We start from the raw sequence: 20,947 nt of genomic DNA on the forward strand, positions 1-20,947 counted from the left end.
CTTTTAGCAGAACAAATTATTCAGTGTGAGCTTGAGTTAGTAGATTAAGGCCAACTAGATTATAAATAAGAGGATTTTTTTCAGGCTAGAGACCTACTTTAGCTTGCCAGTTGTGAAGCAAGAGGGGAAAAAAGAACTAAGGCAGGTTCATAGACAAGAGTGAATTACTGAGGGTTTATGCAGAAGGTGAGACTGAAAGCGTGGGCTGTCACTAATTAACTGTAGCAGCAATGCAAATAAATGCAGCCGGGAAATGCAGTCACGCAGAGACATTGGTACCTGGCTTGGCGCAGTCTGTCGTCTTTGGGAAAGGCAAAGGGTCTTAGCTAGTGAAGGGGAATTTCTGGGGTATCGGACAAAATCACGGCTTTTTGTACATGCTCTGAAGGTACTGCTCGAGGCTGCAGGGAGCACAGGGTCTCCTGAGAAGAGGCTGGCAGGGAACTGGTGCAGAGCACTCTCACTTGTACATGAGTCCGTGGGTGTGTTGCCTTAGCTTGGACTTCTGCAAAGTCTCTGTCACGTCACTCTTATTCTCGGTGTGCAAATAGTTACTTAATTCACATTAGAAGTGGGGTTGGCTCACTGAATGATTTAAGTGGAAGAACAACCTGTAAACAGAGAACAAATTAGCTGTGTCTTTACCCCTGCCTCAGAGCTAAGGCCCACCAATGTTACTGGAATGATACCACTGTTTTCGGTTGGGGTTTTTTTGGTTTTGGGTTGTTTGTTGTTTGGTGTGATTTTGCGTTTGTGTTTGGTTTTTTGTTTGTGTTTTTGTTGTTGTTTTGTGGGGTTTCTTTGGGTTGTTTACATCTGACATACAGCTATGGGTTACCAACTAGGCTTACTCAGGAGGCTTGACCTGGTGTGTGTTCTCCTCTTGCCAGGAATCTACAGCTAGAACCCAGGTAAATCAGGCTTTCAAGAGTCAAATGCCATATGGAGCATGAGTAGCTCTTCAAAATTGCATAGAAAGCTGGGAGAGCTCAAGTTCCAACTCAATACCACTACAGGTTACACAAAAAGAGATTAGGATTGAAAGGTACTTGCTGTGCTTGTTCTGGAATGGCTAATTAGCTGATGCAGGTACAGTCCAAAGTACTGTTAAGCAAATCAGACCTAGGAGGTAGATGTGACTATTGTGTAAGTCTCACCAGGAAGAATGCTAAGACTAGACTGAGCTTGCTAGACAGAAATACTAACATTTTTTATCGTAGGGAGACATAAATAATCCTGAGACTACAGCCTTTCTATTAAAACCTTTTATTTTCAAACTCAGAAATATATCCTGAAGCTATAACTACAAACCACTATTACATCTCAAAACTAGTTTCTTGGATCAGACAGAAATCAGCTAAGGAAAATCTTTTTTTAATAAAACACCTTACAAATGCAGAAATTTTTTTGGTCCAACACATTTTTTTTCTTTGAAGATCATTTTAGCTACTGTCTTCCTTTGACCTCAAAGAAGTTGGGGCATGAAGTTTATAGAGTGGAGGGTAGAGCGTTCACGAGCAGCAGATGAACGACATGTCCTGTCACATACCTCCAATCCTGTTCAACAGGATTCCTCAAAGCTGGACTCGAATGAGCCTTTCCTTTCTATATGGCTCTTCGGTTTCTCTTTTCTCTATTTTAGGGCAGGGACACTGTGTTAGGAGAAAAACGAATCTCAGTAGGTCTACTCTCTTTATTAGGAATTTCTTTCGCTTAGGTACATGCTACTTTTTTCTAACACAATGACTGTTTTGTCCTGCCGAATTAAGTTTTCCTGCTCTTCATCTTTCATTTGGGAATGTGGGCTAAAATTCAGAACAAAGGATATGATAAAAGACAGGTGTAGCACTTTCACTAGGAGGACAGGGAGCTTTTGAAGTACACTTCTGAAGTCAGCAAACAAAAACCAGCAGCAAAGAGAGCTGCCTGTTACAATGCGCTGCAGAGATGAGACTAAACCCAAACGAAATATCATGCTTTTTAGTCACTGCTCCTGCTCCTGATTGATGAAAGGGATCTGATGACTTTCTCCTGAGTCAGAGCTTTCATTGCTCCTGAGAAAGGGATGCATTGGTTATATAAATGGCAATTAACTGAAGTACCTCAGAGCCTGGGAAACTCCAGAGCAAAGAAACACAAGCCTTTGTAGGTGGCACACAGAAGCTATCAATCAGGAAAAGTATAACTTTTTTTCTTCGAAGCGGCAATTGTTCCTGCTAATATATTTATTTCTGAAATCCTACATCCAGCCCCTGGAGGCTCAAAGATGATGTGCAATATCATTACAAAACCAAACTCTCACATTTGAAATGCACAGAACATAATGAGGAAACCCTCATCAAACTAGAGCAACCACTCTTGCTATTTTGCCTGAAACTGTCTCCATATCCCAGATGAGAGCTCTTCCCCACGCTCATCTTCTAAAGATGTAAGACCTACTTTAGAGAATGACGTTTCCTAGCATGGGGGGCAGAGCTATGAGAAGCCCTCGGGATGTTGGAGTGGCTTCAGATTTCTCTCTCTACCAAGTTTGTTCAACCGTGCTCTATCTACAGTCTATACGATTAATTAATGTGTGATAGATTAGTAACTCCCAAATCATGTGTTTGCCACGGGCTGCAGCAGAAGTGCACAGGGTCTTATTCTGCTATCGCTTGCACTGATAAATCCTGAGAGCAACTCTGCTGAGTCTATCAGGCTGGCAAAGTCAACGCAAGGAAGATCTGGTAGAGCACAGCAGCTAGCAAAGCCACCCATCACCCTCATATTCGAGTCAGCCACTACAAATATACAGACAGACACGCGTATACTGTACTTGGTCTCAATCCTTTTATTTAATGGGATGAAAAATAATAAGCATCCAGGGAAAAGCACAGCTAAAGAGGATTGAAGCAATCTGTTTAGTGATATTCCACAGCCGTTGCTGCTTTAGCTTCGTTGTTCTTCATCCTTGAAGAACTCTCTTGTGAGCACATCTTTTGTCTCTGTGGTGGCACTGGTGCCAGCCTCTGCTGTAGGAAGGTGTGTCAGGCTGATGCATCTCTGCATCTCCGTGCCAGGCCACATGGGGCTCGTGGCCAGCTGTGGGGCAGGAGCAGCCCTCGCTCTTACTCCACGTTACTGCAGCACTAACTACAGTTGCGGCCATGGGAAATGCTTCTCCGTGGAAGTTCAGGTGCTAATAAGGACTTTCACGTGAACTAGGCAGCCCTTCCTTGCTTTTAAAAGTGGAAAAGCTGTTAATTTGAAAAAGCAGTTTGCAAATTAGTTGAAAAATATAAACTAGTGATAGTTACCTCTTAAAGCTCTTCTGTCTAGTTTGTTAAATAGGACAAGTTATACTGGGGATGGGAGAAGCTCAGCTGCTTTATGAAAGCAGAATTACCATACCAAAAGAAGGACCCGTGTTTGTTGCATATAAATATTAGTGTTTTGTTTAAAATCTTGGGAAAATGCAACCCTAATTGCAAATCCACCCACTGTTAGTGGGTTATTTTAAGTTATTTTAAACATAAAAGAGTTGTGGATGAGAAATCCTTTGAGACGCATTTCTAAGTGCTATACTTAACCCAATTGCTCCTAACAAAATAGATTTCTTTGTACCAAATCTGAAGGTTGGAATCAAGCACAGTGTGGGGTTTTTTCTGGTGAGGGTTTCGATAAAAGATCAAACTACACTAATACTGTGGCTGTGGTCTGAAACACAGTCAGCTTGTAATTTTGTCTTCCTCAGTAAAATCTCAATATGTCTGGGTTTCTGCACACCCAATCTTGAAATTGCATCTTTACCAGAGGGTGGAAAACCATTGATTTCAGTGGGGTACAACAGGCTTGCTAGTGCCTATGTGTGGTTTTTCGTATTTGTTTTTGTATCAGCATATGACCCTGAAAATTTACAGGCGCTCTTTATCAGCAAAAACCCCATGCATTTGTATGTAATTTTTTCCCCCCTCTGTCTAGATCTCACCTCATTAATCTGTGCATTGCAATGATTTTGTCTGGCTGCAGTGACATTGCTGAATTCACAGAGATTTGAGTTGCTATTTTGCCAATAGACCACCTTGCCATGGTTGGGTATTGTCTTCCCTACTCAGAGAAAGGAAAAAAGTGATGTCGCGAGTCCAGCAGTTTGTGCTTACAGTATCTGACGTGACTGCATTTCGCTTTGCTTGGATCATGCGTTCTTCTCTTCCATTTCCTTTTGTCACTTTCTCCTCTTTATGATTTTCTGAAGTCAACTGCACAGAATCTCTCTCCATCCACCTTCTTAACATGAAAGGGCTCTTAGCTGAGTAGCACATATTTAAGGTTCACTTTCCATAAATGTTCCTCGGGATTCTCTGGCAACCTCTGCAGTTGAAAACCAATTATGCCAACAAACCTGTTTTGAGAATAGCTGTAGAAATTTGCATTCTGTCCCAGCTTCTGACACAGACTTCCCTTCTAAGGATGGAAAATTGCTTAGTTCTTATCTGTTTCAATTCTTCAACTCCAAGGCGGGAATAACAACATTTCCTTTCCCCAGTGCTTTCTCTGTATATTTAGATTAGAAGTACAAAAGGGACAATGGCTGCTTGATTATGTTCTAGGATAGCTGCTAATACACAGAATTGCTTATCTTGGTTACTATTAATATACTTAAAATATGTATATTAATACATAGGAATAAATACAAAGGAAAACTAGTTTAAAACTTGAACCAATATTGATTATCAGTGTTTTCTAAAGTCTAATTAGTAACAAGTGAGAAGACTTCCTCCTTCGTGGTGTTCGTATCATTGTGCTACTTTGCTGTGTCACGTTAATCCTGGTGCTAAATCACTGCATATGTCATGCATGTCCTCAAAGAGTTTGTCCTGGGCTGCTCCTGATATGGTGCAGTGTTGTGTAGCCCTCAAGCCTGCAAATGAACAAGACCTTTCTGGTTTGTCAGCACATCTTCTAAATCTTTCTTTATGATTCTTTAGAAAGAGGGTTTCCACTGTGACTTAGAGTTGTAGTTGCAGACTAGGCTGTTAGGTAGTGTATCGTTCCATGAGAGTAGTTCCATGCTGTTCGTGTTTCTGCTTTGCTTTGATATTTATGCATTCTGAATAGCGAGAACAGCTGGTTGGGATGCTATATTTCCTCCTGGTGGGGGGAAATGAACTCTTGATTTAAACAAAAAAAAAAAATCTTCACCAGCATGTTCACTGAAAAGTTTTTGCAATTTTTATATAACAAAAAGGTATTGGTCATCGAAAACTGAATGCTTTCCAACTTAAACACTTTTTTTTTTTTTTTTTGGAAATGTCCACTGTGCTAAAAAAGTAATTTTCCTTCAGAAAGACAATATGACCATTTCTGTAACAGTGAACACATTGTACATCTATGATTGTTTTTGTCACGTATCTGTAGTGCTGGTAGTACAGACGGGGCTTTGGGTGACTTGGAATTGCTCTGCTGCCAAATATTGTACAGCAAGTGCAGAGAAGTATGAACATCTATTTCTTAGGTAGTTTTCAATGTTTTTTCATCTCGTGTAACGTATGAGGTGTTGGTAAGTGGTCAGCAAGACTTTTAGCCCAAGATTCATACTTTTAGTTTCTGTATTATTGGGAGAGTGTTTTGTGTCTGAAGCAGTTCAGATGAGTACTAAATTCTCCTCTGGTTTTGAAAGCATGACTAGTGGCCACTTAATCTCCTTTATGCCAGTTAACCGTCTGCAGTATATCTAATTTGCTGGGTTTCTAAGATACTTGCTTTGTTTTCAACAAGCTTTGAGGTATAGGTTAACTGATGTTTTTATAGGGTACTGGACTGCAATCTGCTGAGCTAAAATTTGTGGCTCAGCTGTCTCTCTTCTCTTCGTATCATAAGCAATTCACCATTTTTATGCTTTTTACCCCTACTCTGATCCTAGGGAAAAAAAATCCTGTAGATCACCTCACAGTCTGAGCCTTGTGCCTGGCAAGGTACTTATCCTGCTAATTAGCAGAGCTGTTAATTCTGTTGTCAGGTTTGACAGCTGAGAGGTAATGGCTATAAATGTCCATTTTCTACCAGTGGAGTGGAGAGTTAAGAGCAGGATTGTGAAAGGATGAAATGCTATTTTGAAAGTTTTTCTGATCTTCTCACTGTAAGATAGCAAGATTTCAGCAATGTTCTGTTTCCGAAGGAGGGATCTGCTCCTGTTTACCAAGTATCCCTGCAGGGATAGTGACCTGCATGGTGAGGGGCTTGCTGCAGTTTTGACAGGTTAGTTCCTGAGATACTACTTCAGAAACACCACACAGTAACTTACAATGGATGTGTGGTAACAACCCAGCAGCTCCTTGCAAATGAGGGTAACTACATGGTTATCTTGTGGCAATACTACTGCTTTATCTTGTGATAACATGACAAATAATTTTAGCCAGCATTGCAAGTGGTGAATTTAACCTAGGGCTACCTTCATGCAAGGTATTAAATTCTGGGTTTGACTGAAATACCTTTGTCCCTGCAGATTGCTTAGCAGAAATGTGAATGTCTATCTTGGTATCCAGATACGCTGTGGTATTTCGTGCTTGGAATCAGTGGCATGAACAAGGTCCTCTTCTGTAGCTACGGTCTCTGTTGTCAATACTCTAAGCCCCTTACATTTTCATGGTTTCCAAATCTAATATCAATATCTTTCTGTACATCTCATGCACATGAAGAGGTAATGACACAGTAGGATTAAAGAGTAAGTAGAACTGCTCATCTCTGTGTCGTAAGCATCAATTTGTTAAAGAGAAAGGAAATGCTCTCTTAGCAACTGGGCTTTTGGAAGAGGTAAAGTAGTTTTGTAACCATAGGTTGCCTAGGGACAGCACTGAAACTCTTGTCACTGAAGGGTTTTAGGAACACTCAGTAGCATCTCTGCTCTTCTTTTATAAGAAAATAGAAAAGCATTAACATATACACACATGTGTTCCTCACAAGTGATCTGTGTTGGGAAGCTGTGAAATTTTGACCTGTCAAGATCTGACACAGCTTTGGATGTGCTTTGCAAAGTCCAAGCTATCAACTGGTTTCCCAGTTCTGCAAGGAGTTGGTCACTCCTTTTTGTTCTAAACATGTTATAACTTACAGATGTGACTGCTGCGATTCAGGTCCCAGGTAAACACAGGTATGCATCAAAGTCTTTCTGATTGTGTTCAGATTTTTCTTTTTAACAAATTACTTCTTTCACTGCCCCTCAAGCACATCAATCTTTTAACTTCAAAAGTCTTCTCAAGCACGGTTAGTGAGCTTGCTTCAAGCATAGTGCTGATCTGGCTCTTGATCATCAAAAAACCTCTGAAAAGCTTAATTTAGCCTTCCTAAAGAATTTGGACATCTTCAAATACTTTAAACTATATTAAGTATTTATTTGTTTTTTTGAATACAGAAAAAGGGGAGATAATATGTATTTTACAGAAGCCCATGGCTTTTAGTACTTACCTGGGAGGTTTAAAACATTTTGCTAGGGTCTGGTTACACTCCTCTGGGGCAAGTGTTCTCTCCACAGGTTATTTTCTACTGATAATTTGTTATTCTCTGAGTATACTTGCCTTAGCTTTCAGCAAGCAGCACACTGTTAATGGAGCAGAGGGATGCAAACATGAAAATCTTGAAAACCTTGTCAGTAGGGCTGGAACCTGATGCTTCAGATTTGTGCAAGCAGCTGGAGCTTCCTTTCCACATGGGACAAGTATTTATGGGGAAATATTTTGCTCTTGCTTGATTATTTTTATTTGTGTAAGGCTTGATGGGATTATTATGGAAAAACCATAGACTCTGAACTTTGAAATGGGAATTTCGCATTAAAATATTTAATTTTCCCCATGAAAATGCTTTAAGAAAGATTTTTTTATTTTTATTTTTTCAGTTTCATTTTGCATCCTTAGCTAACCCCTGCCCTGATGGGTCTATGTGACCATTGCTGACCATAGCAGCTCTCTACTTCTGTTTCTTCCTCGCTCTCAGTATCTTGCCTAACTCTAAGAGTTACTTCTCTGGGGAGGGGAATGTCTCTTGCTCTTCAAAACAGAGCCTTCTCTGAGGCTTGAAGGACCTACTAGAACTGAAAATAGTACTATTGTGTGCACGTCCTCAAACCTTTGCATTTTTCCAGGAAAAGATGATGAAAAGCTTCGTATTTTTCCCCTGGTGATATTACACTTTGAAGACATATTTATGTGAATATTGATTGAAAAGCAGAGAACAAGATCTCAAAATCAAGCTACTTTGAACAGCAAAGCTCCTGTGAACCACTTGGAGCTAAACCCATGGTGTTTTTCTTCACCTTGCCACAGAGGATGAGGAGAGCAGGGAAGCCTGTTACACTCCTGCTGCTGCCTCTGGGCATAGCTGTGTTTCGCCTTAGTTGTCAGCTTATCTTTGTGTAACAGAGATATTGCAGATTTTTTCTTTTTTTAAATTAAGGTGGTTCATTTATTTAAGTCTTCTATGTCCCTACTGATAACTGGGATAACAAAGCCTGCTGATGTTGTCTCTCTCAATATATGCTTTAATATATTTGACCCATTTGTCATATTCTTAGCATCACAGCCTGTGTGTTTTAACAAGACCGCTTTGGAAAAGAGCTAATGACACATACGGGGGATTTGCGTAGGTACCGTGGACTTACACAACTGCATGGCATGAGAGCGTTAGGAATATGGGGAGCAGCTCTGTAATGAAATGTACATCACAGCAGGGCTGGACCTATTTAAAAATCACCAGAGGTCTTGCTAGTTAACTTCCCTTTCATGTAATAGAAAAAAGGTTGAATGAGTCATGTGAAGCCAGCCATGAGATTAATATAGACAAAGATGTCATATCCTCATGCATGCAGCTGTGAATGGCATATCTGCTTTGCCATCTGCAGATTAAATGGACATAGTGTCTCAGTGGCTGCTGCAGGGCTTGGTGTAACTCTGTTATCATCAGGCAGATTTCCTGTTGCCTAATACCCAAACACAATAGTTGTTTAGCGTCAGACTTTGGTTTCTGGAGTAGTTTCAAAACCCGCCAGCCACAGTGCATAGTTTTATAACAACACCACCGTTAACTAATTGCACTAAGTCGCAGAATTATGAAACCCGAGAGGATAATTTGGTGCATCATGAGTATATTTTTGTGAATTTTTCTTTGGCAGTTTGTATTTTAGCTGATACTTAAAATGAGAATATTTTCCTACAGATCTGTTTACTCTAATTTCTTTCCTCCCAGTACTTTGGGGCTTTCTTTTCTAACAATTAGAAAAACAACATTCAGTTTAATTACAATATTTACAGAAACAGCTTTTTTCCATGTTGCAAATTATAACAAGTTTTATGTGAATTAACCTCTGTACCTGCAAAGACATATCTGTATTGACCTTTAGGTGTCATTCATCCCATGTGTAAATTGGACAGTTGAATGTGAGTGCTTGATTTACAAAAAGCATTTAAGGACATGCTATGTTAAACACACACTTAATTTTGATAGGAGAATACCATAACTCCCTCAAATCATTGTGTTACTCTGGTCATGGCTGATATCACTGAGCAAGTTTATCTCTATCTAGATTCTTCATCAAAACTTATTTGTGAGTTCACTCCAAAAGGCCAAAGCTGGGACTATTCTTCATACTGAAATCTTTGATGCAGTCACGTAATTCTCATCTACTCCAGTGAGTCACCCATGTGCACAGAGATGAGAATCCTCCCCTGTTAGGGCTTTAAAGATTTCCATGGGAGTTTGCTTCCTTGAATATTTCATTTGCAGCTTTGTTTTGGTAAGATGATTTTTCTGATATTTTGCTGATCACAAAGCAGCTGGCCCCATAAAAAATAAAGCACACACACAAAGAAACAAATGACTGGATGTCTGGGGGAAAATGAGAGTTCTGTGTCTGAGCTGCAACAGATTGTCATCATTAAAACAAAGCATCAGCAAATGCTGGAATGATGGGCATTAAAGAGTGGAATCATTTTCTCAGGTTGAAAGATAAAAGAAAGGTGGTACTTTCATTAAGCTATTGTTCATTTTGGGTGTATCCCCTAGCTCTGATAATTTTTAAAATTCTAAAATAGTGGTGTTTAAATACAAAGAAGATAACAAGTAGAAACACTGAAAGGAGCACTTGATTTAGCTGTACAAGTCACACCATCCCTTATTGTAGGTCCAAATGTACCACTGCACAGGTCTGCCAAGATTGGAGCAACATCAAATCCAAAAATACAGATGCTTATCTGTGGTGGGGGCTCTCTGACAGAGAAGAGTTGAAATCCAAATTTAAAACTGTAATAGAACCAACCCCAGAAATTGCCAGTTTCTACAATGATCTCTCTTCCATCTCTGTAGTATATTTATAGCAGACGATGCTCTTGCTCCTTATTCTGTATCCCCACAGCACCCCATTGCCAGTTCCTGCCAGGGTCTTTACTCCTGAGAGACCAGGCAGGTGGGTGATGGAGGGGTCTGTATTTAGGTGCTGGAAGGAGACTTTGACCCGGAAAAGTCCTGGAAAAGTTGAGTGCTGGAAGGAGACATGGGAAGGACCTGGGCTCTTCGTTGTGCCAGCTCTGTCGCTTGAGGAAGAGCAGGAGCTCTACCAACTCCCGAAGAATTTTCTTGTCATAGGAAAAGACATAGGCAAAAGAAATGGCCCATGAAGGGAAAAAAACCTGCCAATGGTATTGGGTGGAGACCTGGTCCATTCCCCTCCTCGCCCACCGTGCCCCCCCCCCCCCAAGTTTTCTATTAAATGCTTTCTCTTCTGAGTTTTCAATTTGTTTTCTATTTCTATTTAATGTCTTGATTTATTTGCTTCTGTTCATCTATATTGCATGAGTCATCATGCAGTTAAAGTCCCTTATTAAGGAAAGTGAAAAATCTCCTTGAAGTTACTTGATGTGTCTCTGTTCCCTCCACTTACGGTTGTTTGCTCCCTGGTTATTGGAAATTAAAGACCAGAAAATGGGCTTGGCATGGAATTTTCCTAGGAATTTTTTTTGAGGTTTTCCCTTAAAAGCTTTTTAATCAAAAGCTGGAACTAAAACCCAAATTACTTCTACATTTTCAAAAGGAATAGGTCAGCACTCTGGGTTTATATCAAATGTTACATTTTCAGAAACAAAGAATTGTAACCTCAAGTTGAATAAAAATGTTCTTAGGCAGACAGCATCCTGGCTGCTGGCCCAGGCAGCTGCATTGTTTCTCACAGGGCTGGGTTTCTGGGCAGTCAGAAGTGATGCAGAATCTGGAAACCAAGACTTCAGAGCAGAACAATGATGGAACCAAATGCGCTGTTGTGTGAGGATGATTTCGCTTGGTCCTTTTTCAGCAGCTTTCCTGTATTTGCTTTCATTCCACTCTCTTCCTTCCCATTCACTTTTCTTTCTTCATTCTTCCCTTTTCCTTTGTCTCTCACCACTCACTTCCCTGTCCCCTTCTCGCCCTGTTGCCTTCACCATTCTCCTGTCTTTGTCCTTGTAGTGGTGCACTAGCATGACCTGATACTGGAAAAGCTTTGCAGGGGCACATTTCTTGTATGCAGAAAGTCAAGATGGGTTTCAAGGAAGCCTCAAAGCATTATTTCTTCTACACAATCAAAAGAACTGTGTCCATACCTCAAAACACATTTCCTTATTCATCATGTGGTTGCTTAGTTGGTGCCTCACAAAGCCAATATGAACTTTAATTTGTAGTGGTTCATTGAGAAGGGACCTTTCAGATCTTGGAGTGATCTTGTGGCCTTTCAGAACCCCTTTCTCTATAGTCAGCTATCAAAGAGGGATGTCTGGTTTTCTTTTAAGTTCTTGTTGACTACTCTCTGTTTGCCTTATCAGCTGAGGAGAAGAAACGTGCAGATGTCTGATGAAATATTTAGACTTTTAATACTAGCAGCTCTCAAGATACATAAACCATAATTTGTTTCTGTTTACAGCACTTCTGCTGGAAGTATCCTGCTAATCTACCTAATATATGTAAGAAAATGCAGACATGCTAAAATTTTTTTTTTTATGACAACTATCATTCTTCACTACAATATTATGAAGCAACAAGGAATGGACTTTTCCAGGAACTAGATGTCCTATTTATTAAAGACAATGCCTCATGTTATCTGTCAGAGCCCTGTACACAGCACTGGGTGACCTTTTTGAAGAAACTAAAGTGCCTACAGGCTTTAGGTGCAAGATTTTGTCACTTTTCCAGATGAGGTTGCATTAGCTCCCATACGCATGTATCATTGAATGAAAAGCATCCTGTGGCTGATGCCCATATAGGAGCTATAGGGACAAGCACAGCCGGACAGAGTTGCTCGAGGTCAGCGGAGAAGCAATATTCACAAAACAGTCCTTCCCTCAGGCCTGGTGCTCAAGGGAGCATGTCTCAGAGGTGAGCTGGGGGTTAAATTTCCAGGGGGTTAAAAATCCAGAGTGACTTAGGTCTTTTGGCTTCATGACAATCGTCCCCCACATCCCACCTGTGGCCAGGTCCTTGAGGCAAAAATGACCTTTCCCATTGCCTATATCTCCCTGCCCCCAGCGGCCAGCAAACCTACAGCAATTGTTTTGTAACCATATTTAACTTTCAGTTTGCTTTCACTCCACCCCTGAACAAAGGATTTATAATCCCAAAGCAGGTCAGTCCTTTTTCCCACTTAGAACTCTTGATTTTAAAAAAAAAAAAAAAAAAAAAAAAATCATCTCCTTGCAACATTACCTTTTTCTCTGGAGGTGTTTCTTCCCACTTGTTGTGGGATATCCACTTGGGCAGATATTGCCTAGACATATCCAGCCCTGTCCCTTCCTGTAGTGCTTTCACGTGTGGTGTTACAGTGGCATTACCAAGCTGTGTTTTCATGCTCAGACACTGTTAGTGTCATTTAGTGTCAGTTAGTGGACATGGGTCGTTGCAGGATAAAGCTTTAGAAAATGAGATTTAGCTTTTTTCCCCCTTTCATCTGAAATAGGAACTGGTTAACTGATGCTGTGGTGACTTCTTGAGGCAAGAACCCTGGCAAGGCAGACCAAGGGAGCAGGAGGAGTTTAACACCCAAAGCTGGCAGGGAGACAGGCTCAGAAGTGGGGTCTGCACTCCATGCTTCTAATTAATAGTTCTCCCAGCCTTCACAGCTGTGATACAGATAGGTGTGCAGCCAAAAATGGAAATGTAAATGGAGGCCAAAATACAGGAGATGGGCAATAACAACATGCTCAACTGGCTGAAGTCTGCCTTATGCTTTTAAGTTAACTGGATGCTCTGCACTTGGCTTCAGTGTACAAGATCAAAAAATAAATCCTATTAATATTTTTATATAAACTAGTTATTCAAATTTGAGCAGGTTCAGAAGCCATAAGCACCCAGGTTTGCCCAGGATTACCCCTGACACAAATTATGTGCACATATCAGAGGTATGAGAATATCAAGTGAGTTCATTTAAATTAATGTTATTAAAACAAATGGAAAATTGATTTTCGGTAATAGAGGGCTTGATTTACCCTAGCTTAACTCCATTGACTTTGGTGGATTTGCTTCTATTTCACTTTGGTATAAATCAGGGGAATACCAAGTCCAGGGAGTGTAAACACTAAGACCAAGTGAAATATTTACTGTCTCATGTCTTATCACATTCAAAGCAGTAGAAAATGCATTTCTTCTGATTTATTCTACTGTAATGCAGACTGTGGCCAGGCACAGCAGAAGTAATGATTAGCTGTTTGGCCTTAATAACTAATACCATGCTAACACAAACATAATTACAGATTCAAATTCAGCTTATATTTAAAATATTCTTAAAGCAACAAGCGGAACTTGGCTATTGACCATTCATAGACAGAACTGGTTTCCAGCCTCCGGGCTCAGCAAGGTGCTGAGATCTGAAGTCACTCATGTACCCGACTGGAGTCTTTCCTCCCTCTTTTTTAAAGTGCCTTCTTACTGCTTCACGAGGGAAAAATTAATGGACCTTCTTTCGTTTGCTTTTGCGATGAGAAGAAAGCGCTTCCATTAATGACACTAAGAATAGGATTTATTGTAACTTGGCCTCATATGATATTTGTGGTTCCCACACATCCTGTAACAATATGCTTTCTAAACTTAAACAGATATTGCCACACTGACTGTTATAGAAAAGCAGAAGGAAGATGATAAAACAGCTCCTCCAAGCTAATTTTTTTTTTTTCTGAGGCAAATTTATTTGCCTCATGTTCAACACCTTGGCAAGGGAAAAAAAAGCCCTGACATGAAAGGGAGACAGGTTGTGAGTATATTTTACCAGTGTATCTGCAGTGGGGTGATTTCCTGCAATTAATTACTGATGTGAGGGTGAAAGTAGAAAAACAGATTTTTACAGCTGGTTTTTCACTCTTGCACGGTAGTATTATCAGACGAGGGCACAAATACCACATTCAGCTCCTCCTTTCCCCTTCCCTGGCCAAACCTCTCCTCCTTTTCAGCAATTCCCCCAGCAGCTGCATCCTCCAGCAACCTTCTAGTGATCACTCTGCACACAACCCCCCCAGTCAATGCTCCTCTGGGGCAGCTCTGTCACCTATTGATGAATGGGTAGTGTTCAGCTCCCGCTAGCGATCAGCTGCCTCTGCTCCTTGACCTCTTGCCCGAGGCTGCCTGGAGACTTGTCAGTCATAGAAATATTTTTTGTGAAGTCAACTCTTTAAGCAATTAAGGATCTATATGTAGGCAGCCAGAGCATCTTGCATGGTGCTTGGGGCAGCTAAAACTTCTCTTACCCATTACCAGCCTCTGAGTAAGGCAGTCCTGCATAGAAAAGATAACTACCATCCATCCATCATCCCCTGTATGGCTTAGGAGTGTAATTTCATGAGCTGCCTGTGTGGGAGAGAAGTGTGAGAAGATGCTGCGTCAGTGTGTAGGCTGTAAAAGGGACGAAGAGGTGACTTCAATTTTATACTGGAAATAGAGAGTGAGTAATAATGTGCCCACCACAGACCTTTCTTCAGAAGAAATATGCAAAATGAAAAATTATTTAAATGGTGGATTTAACTATCAACTGAAATTCAAGCCGGGAAGCTGAGGTGTGAGCCAGCCCTCTGGCAAGATACGGTAGTGAACGGGCATAAACCATAAAGGGAAATAACACAGTGTGTATGCACACACGTAGTTGTATGTGTGGGGGGGTTGAAGTTCTGTGACTTGGAGCTTGGAAAGAGAAAGTTTCTGTGTACCTGCTAGGTTTTTTTCTTTCTTTCCTTTGTGGTGCTTTCCCATAATTATTGTAACCACCAGGAGACTGAAGTGACATGATGCTCCAAACCTGAAATCTGAGTCCTGGGGGATTTCTAAGCTGAATCCAGACCAGAATACTGTATCCACAGGGCTGTGGGAAAGGGAATGGAGTTTGTGCCTTGGACCTTAGAGACAGATGGATATGAACCAGACCACCAGATCAGACCCTTCAGTTTTTGGAGACATTGTAAATAGGGCTCATATCCAAACATTACCACATCGTATTTGGTCTAGCAAAAAAAGGCTTAACATGCATGCATGAAACAGAAAATAAGTTGCTAGGAAAACATAGAGACTATATTAGAGCTGATGGAATGATCTATCCTGATGTGACATTTGTCAGCTGTGGTGTCCTCAATTCACCTATGCTGTTCTCCAGCATTTATCAGTCAAGCTGCAACAGGTTTTTAGCAATAAAAACCTCTTCATGCACATGATCTGGAGAGAGCATTCCTTTATTTTTCCTGTTGCCATTTGGGGTGAATAGGATATAATCTTTTCTCTTCTGTCCATTCTTACGCATTTACCTGCTTGAAATCCTTAAAACTACTAAGTCAGTTTGGTGAAAAGTATCTCTCCCACCCCCTTTCTTCATTTCCTAAGAAAATTGATACTTTGAAAGGCATGAAATGTAATGCCAAGTGCTGCCTTCCTAAAGAATGTCTAAAATCCCTGTGAGACAATGCATTGTTTCAAAACAAAGCTATTTCAGGCAGTTCTATCCTCGTATGTACAAAAGCATTCATCTGAGAGACTTTTTTTTCAGCACAAATATTCTTGCTCTGGAGTTTATCTTTTAGAAAGAAAAAAGAAAGTGATTTGGAAGATCAGTTTCATATTGTTACAATTTAAAATAAGACAAATAAAACAGATTCTGCAGAAGTTCAAACCAACTGCCATTCTTGTTGTCCATGTCTAGTCAAAGCCAACATGATCCCTCTAGAATATCTTTTACAAACATTATTTATTTGACAGCCAGCCTCTGGTGGGTTTTTTGTCAAATCTTACTAGGAAATCTCTGCTATGCTTAACTTTTAAAGGAAGAGTGTAGTGGGTTTGGTTTTACACCCTTTAGGGTCTTACATGGATCTTGGTGTGGTGGGTACTACTTCCAAACCTGCTAAATGTCTCCATGTCCCTGTCTCCATGCCAGCTTTCCCAGGTTATTGGCACTGTGCTTATTGCTGTTTGGTGCGGCTGGCAGGAGAGAGAACCAAAGTACTGGCCTGTTGCAGGCCATTTTCTACCAGCAAGGATGTGGCCTATAGATTTTTATGAACTTTGATTCACAAAATCCCAGAGCTGGAAGGTTATGAGCTCTGTAGAAGCACTGGCATTTCCAAAGGAAATCTTTTATGGAAGACCGGTAGGTTTTGGCCCAGTAGAGAACCTCAGCTGCTCTTTTATGGACTTGCCCCATGCATGAATTCATTGTGGGCTTGAACCAGGAAAACCTGGCTAATACAGCCATGCTAAAAGATAGAATGAGCTCAAAAGTATGGATGGAGTAAGGATTCATTAATTTCTTTCACTTATTTTGCAGAAAACGGGGCCTCAGACCATTAAGCGCTACGTCCTTTCTCAGCACCAAGCCTGCTCGCTGAAATTAGAGATGCGAAACTATTTCACTAGCTCCTGTATTTTGACTCCACTCCAAGTCATTGGTTTTGTTACTGCGGTAGGAGATAGCTATTCACAGAGCAAGAGCAGGCCGTTATTGCACTAAAATGTGTAGCATGCTTCTGGGAAGTAAATTGTAGGTGTCCTACTACATAAAGATTTAAAGATGTCCCTTTTCATTTCAGTGCTGATGGTAACATAGAGGAAGCTGGTTTTAGCAGCCATTGGTAATCAGCCAGTTTGCAGTGTTATCAGAAATATGTGCTTTTTCACCACAACAACAACAAAAAAAAGAGACATCCTTCCTTTAGAAATATCTGTTAAACAAAACCAAAAAGTGGAAAGAGAAAATTAGCAGCTGCTATTGCACTAAACTTTAACATGCAGATACTGGTCTCTGAGAGCTATCATTAGAGCCAAATTAAAATATAGCTGAGATTTTTCTAAATAAAACTGTCAATGAAGATAAAAACTTTTTTATGTTGACAGTAAAGCAAATGATTTTTTTCCACTCTGTTGAGGTTTTGTAAAGGTGCAGTATATCTGGGTGACTTATGGCACGCTAATGACAGATTAACAGCTGCAGGGGAGACGATTGCTCTGAGAATCACTCTCCAGCGAGTGAAGCTGAAGACCTGTGGGCAGGGGCCGTATTTGGAGGCAAAAATGGGTGGAGGATTTATGCAAGGCTGCACATCAGTGATACTGAGAGCAGATTAAGAAAAGCACTTACGGATGAGAGAAGAAGTGGTTCCTAGGCTGGGGGAAGCCCCGTGCTGGAGGTTATGTCTTGGCACTGCGGGAACTGAGGTGCAGCAGCAAAGTAACTGAGCTCGGGTATTTTCTATAGGTTAGAGAAGGTGTGCATCAGCAGCAGTAATAACAATTAGTGGGGGTATTAAGAAGGTTAAACAAGAATTAATGATCTAGATCTGGATAAAATAATTTTTCCTTATGCTTACTGACAACAGCTATCATATTTGCTATCTTCATTCTCTGGACTTTGCTGAAGGAATTAATTTACCTGTTTTGTTTTTTAATCAAGTGGTGGGGTGGAAGAGTAAGTCTTTTGGTGGCCAACTCCACAGCAGAGCTGTGCTGAGGTGGAGTCTGCTACATCATGCCACGCTGGGGTCAATAAAGGAGGATCGGACCCCGGTGCGTGCCCTGAACGGGGCTTTTCCTGCCGCTGCGTGAGGGGACGACGCTGACGGCAGCCTGCTTCCCGGGCGCTCTTGCAGTGCGGCACTCTGTAGCAGCCTACATAGGAACGGGGGTTGTAAAAGCACTTTGACTGCGACAGAAGAAGGCTCAGGGAATGGGAAAGCAATTCCACCTTGGTTTTTGGCTGGTCTCCTCTTTGCAAAGAGTAATCTCACTCCACAGCTGGGACAGGGCTTCAGTTGCAGATCAGGCCAGTGTGGATGGGCACGTGGTTAGCTTTTCCACTACCCCACGTGGAAAGCTGGCCAGGCACAGGCTGGAGTCTGGGCTTTCCTAGGTAGACCACCTCATTATCTCACCTTGGGACATGCTTTAATAAATGCTGTCCCTGATAGTGCCTAGAGATGTGGCCCCAGGCAGTGAGCATCAGGGTCCTGGAGAGCCCTGAGCTGTCAAGGGAACCTGCGTGGTGCGTGGCAGAGAGAAGAGCAGCCCCATGGTCCAGCTGGCCATCGGCTTCCCGGGCACAGTCAGAGCACAGCTCTTGCCTAGGCAGTATTTGACTACTCATGTCCACAGGATGCAGTGTTTTAATGCATTGCTAACATATTCAGCCAGCACAAATGTCCCCAGAACCAGCCTGAAGTAGCTATTTCCTTGGGTGTTTCCTTGAAAAATTCACTTGGGGAGAAAAAATCACGCCAGAGGAATTTTTCGCTTCTCGCTACCCAAAACTGGAGACCCTGTTCCTGCTTTGGGGTGGAGAAGGCTCAGAGCTCAGCTGTCCCATGGTCTGGCAGGAGGAAGAGTCCTGCTGTGATGGGTAAATGCTGGCCTGTCCTCCTGCACTTGGGGTTGTTACATCTCCTGCTGTGGAGATGTGAAATGAAGAGGAGGCTTTGGAAAGTTGCTTTCTTGGTGGAATTCACTCTAAAGAGGTCACTAATCTACTATTATTTTATCTGTCTGAAATAGTGCTTGGTACTTTGTATTTGGAATTTGTGGTGTTGTGAGTGAGGCAACGGAACGGTTTGAATATCATGGTTTGAAGTAGAGCAAGCATCCCTCTGCTTGGTACTTTCATTGCAAGAGATGATGGCAGTGGTGGTCACACATTTTATATGATGCGCTGTTGTAGACAAATAGACAATGAGAGGCTGGAGTGGTCCAGAAGCCATTCATTGCCTCTCTGTTCTCTGTGCCCACAGCAAGTGGAGAGAAAGGCACTGTGAATCCTTGAACCATAACTCATTCTGAAGTCTCAAAATGTGTGGAGCTGCTCCCTTCATTGTACAATGCCCAGTTACAACCTTGTCCAAGGACAGGGACTGTTGGCAGCTGTACCAGGTCCCCCACCCCTTATCTTCCAAGTCCTGAATTTCACCACTTTTAGCAAAGAACATGCATTTAGCTCTTCAAAACTACCATAACTTAGAGACCCTTGGATGCCTCCAAAACCACTGGCTGTGATAACCTGAATTCACTTGGAGCTATCTTCAACATTTAATTAGACTAGTTATTTCAGCAGGGAGGAGGAAGGAAAAAAAGCAGAACGCTTAGAAAAGAACAGCTTTTCCTTGGATTGTGACATCTGAATAATTTAAAGAGGTTTTGAGAACTATGCTTTACTTTAATTAGTTTCTGAATCAGTTTCTGCTTTGCCTATTCTTTCTCCCCCCTCTTTGTACTGTTTATTTTTGATGACATCTGCAATCCTGAAAAAAAAAAGAAAAAGGAAGCAAATTAACTTGGTTCAAGCCACATCAGCACATCCCTTGGAAGATCACAGCAGTCAGCTGTAAAAAATGGGCTTATGCTGAAAGAAAACGAGGAGCTCAGAGGGCTGAAAATGTACTTACCAATTTATTAACTACATCTATCTTTATTATTTTTGCATGACACTAAAAAGCGTTCTTGGCACTTCGCAGATGTGCACAAAGGACATGAGGTGGACTGCTGTGGCACTGTTTTATTAAGGCCACTCTGCATTTACATCTGCCAAACTCAGAATAAAGTCCATCCTTTGACAAACTCTCAGTCTAAATAGGCACAGTCCAGGAGAGCAATGAGGTAAAAAATGAGCTCTATGACTGTGATTAACGCTGTGATTAAGGAACATCACATTAGTTCCAGAAAACTTTTTGCTCCTTGCAGACCCCTGCCCTGTAATGCTCTGTTTTGCCCACAGTCCTCCTTCTTGTTGTGTCATATTCCCACCAAGCAGCGGATGAAGAGTAACCGCTGCAGAGACAGTCTGCCCATTTAACCCAGCTGTGGGTCTAAGGAGAGTGAAGAGAGTCGAGGGTGAAGGAGATGATGCTCACAAAGATCTTAAGCAGAGACATGAGAAGGAAGAAATCCAGACACCCAAACCTGCAGGAAAGAGAGACGATCAACTGATTGCTCTTGACCACGGTGTCAGTTAGCTACAGCTATCTGCCTTTTCAAGTAAGATGAGTTGTCCCCTTTGGACATGGCACTGCTATTTGCAAACTTAAGTTGCCCATACAAAGAGATACTCTCCACGAGTGCAAGAAAAGGAGCTACAACTCCCTTCTCATAAACCTGGGGGCTACTGAAGTTGATAGAAAGTTATATGTATCTTTGGCCTATCATTGCCAGTCCACACTCAACATTGATAATCCCGTGTGCTTCCTGGAGAGATAGGATGTCTGTGGAGTAAAAGAACATGAAATGCAGTTGTAATTCTAAGATAATTTGGGGCGAAAAATGAAAAATTGCCTTAACCGATATATATTGCAAATTAATATAAGCCTCAGCTAATATTTCAGTAAGAATGAAAAGTGCCAAGCAACGTGTCACAAAAAGAGACAGAATGACTGAAATGTTTCATTTCAATATTTGTCAAACAATAAGTTTTGAAATTTTTATTTGAGGTGAACATTTTGGGTTTTAAATG

Source organism: Phaethon aethereus (genome assembly GCF_964289735.1).
Source record: "Phaethon aethereus genome assembly, chromosome: 9".
NCBI classification, from domain to species: Eukaryota; Metazoa; Chordata; class Aves; order Phaethontiformes; family Phaethontidae; genus Phaethon; species Phaethon aethereus.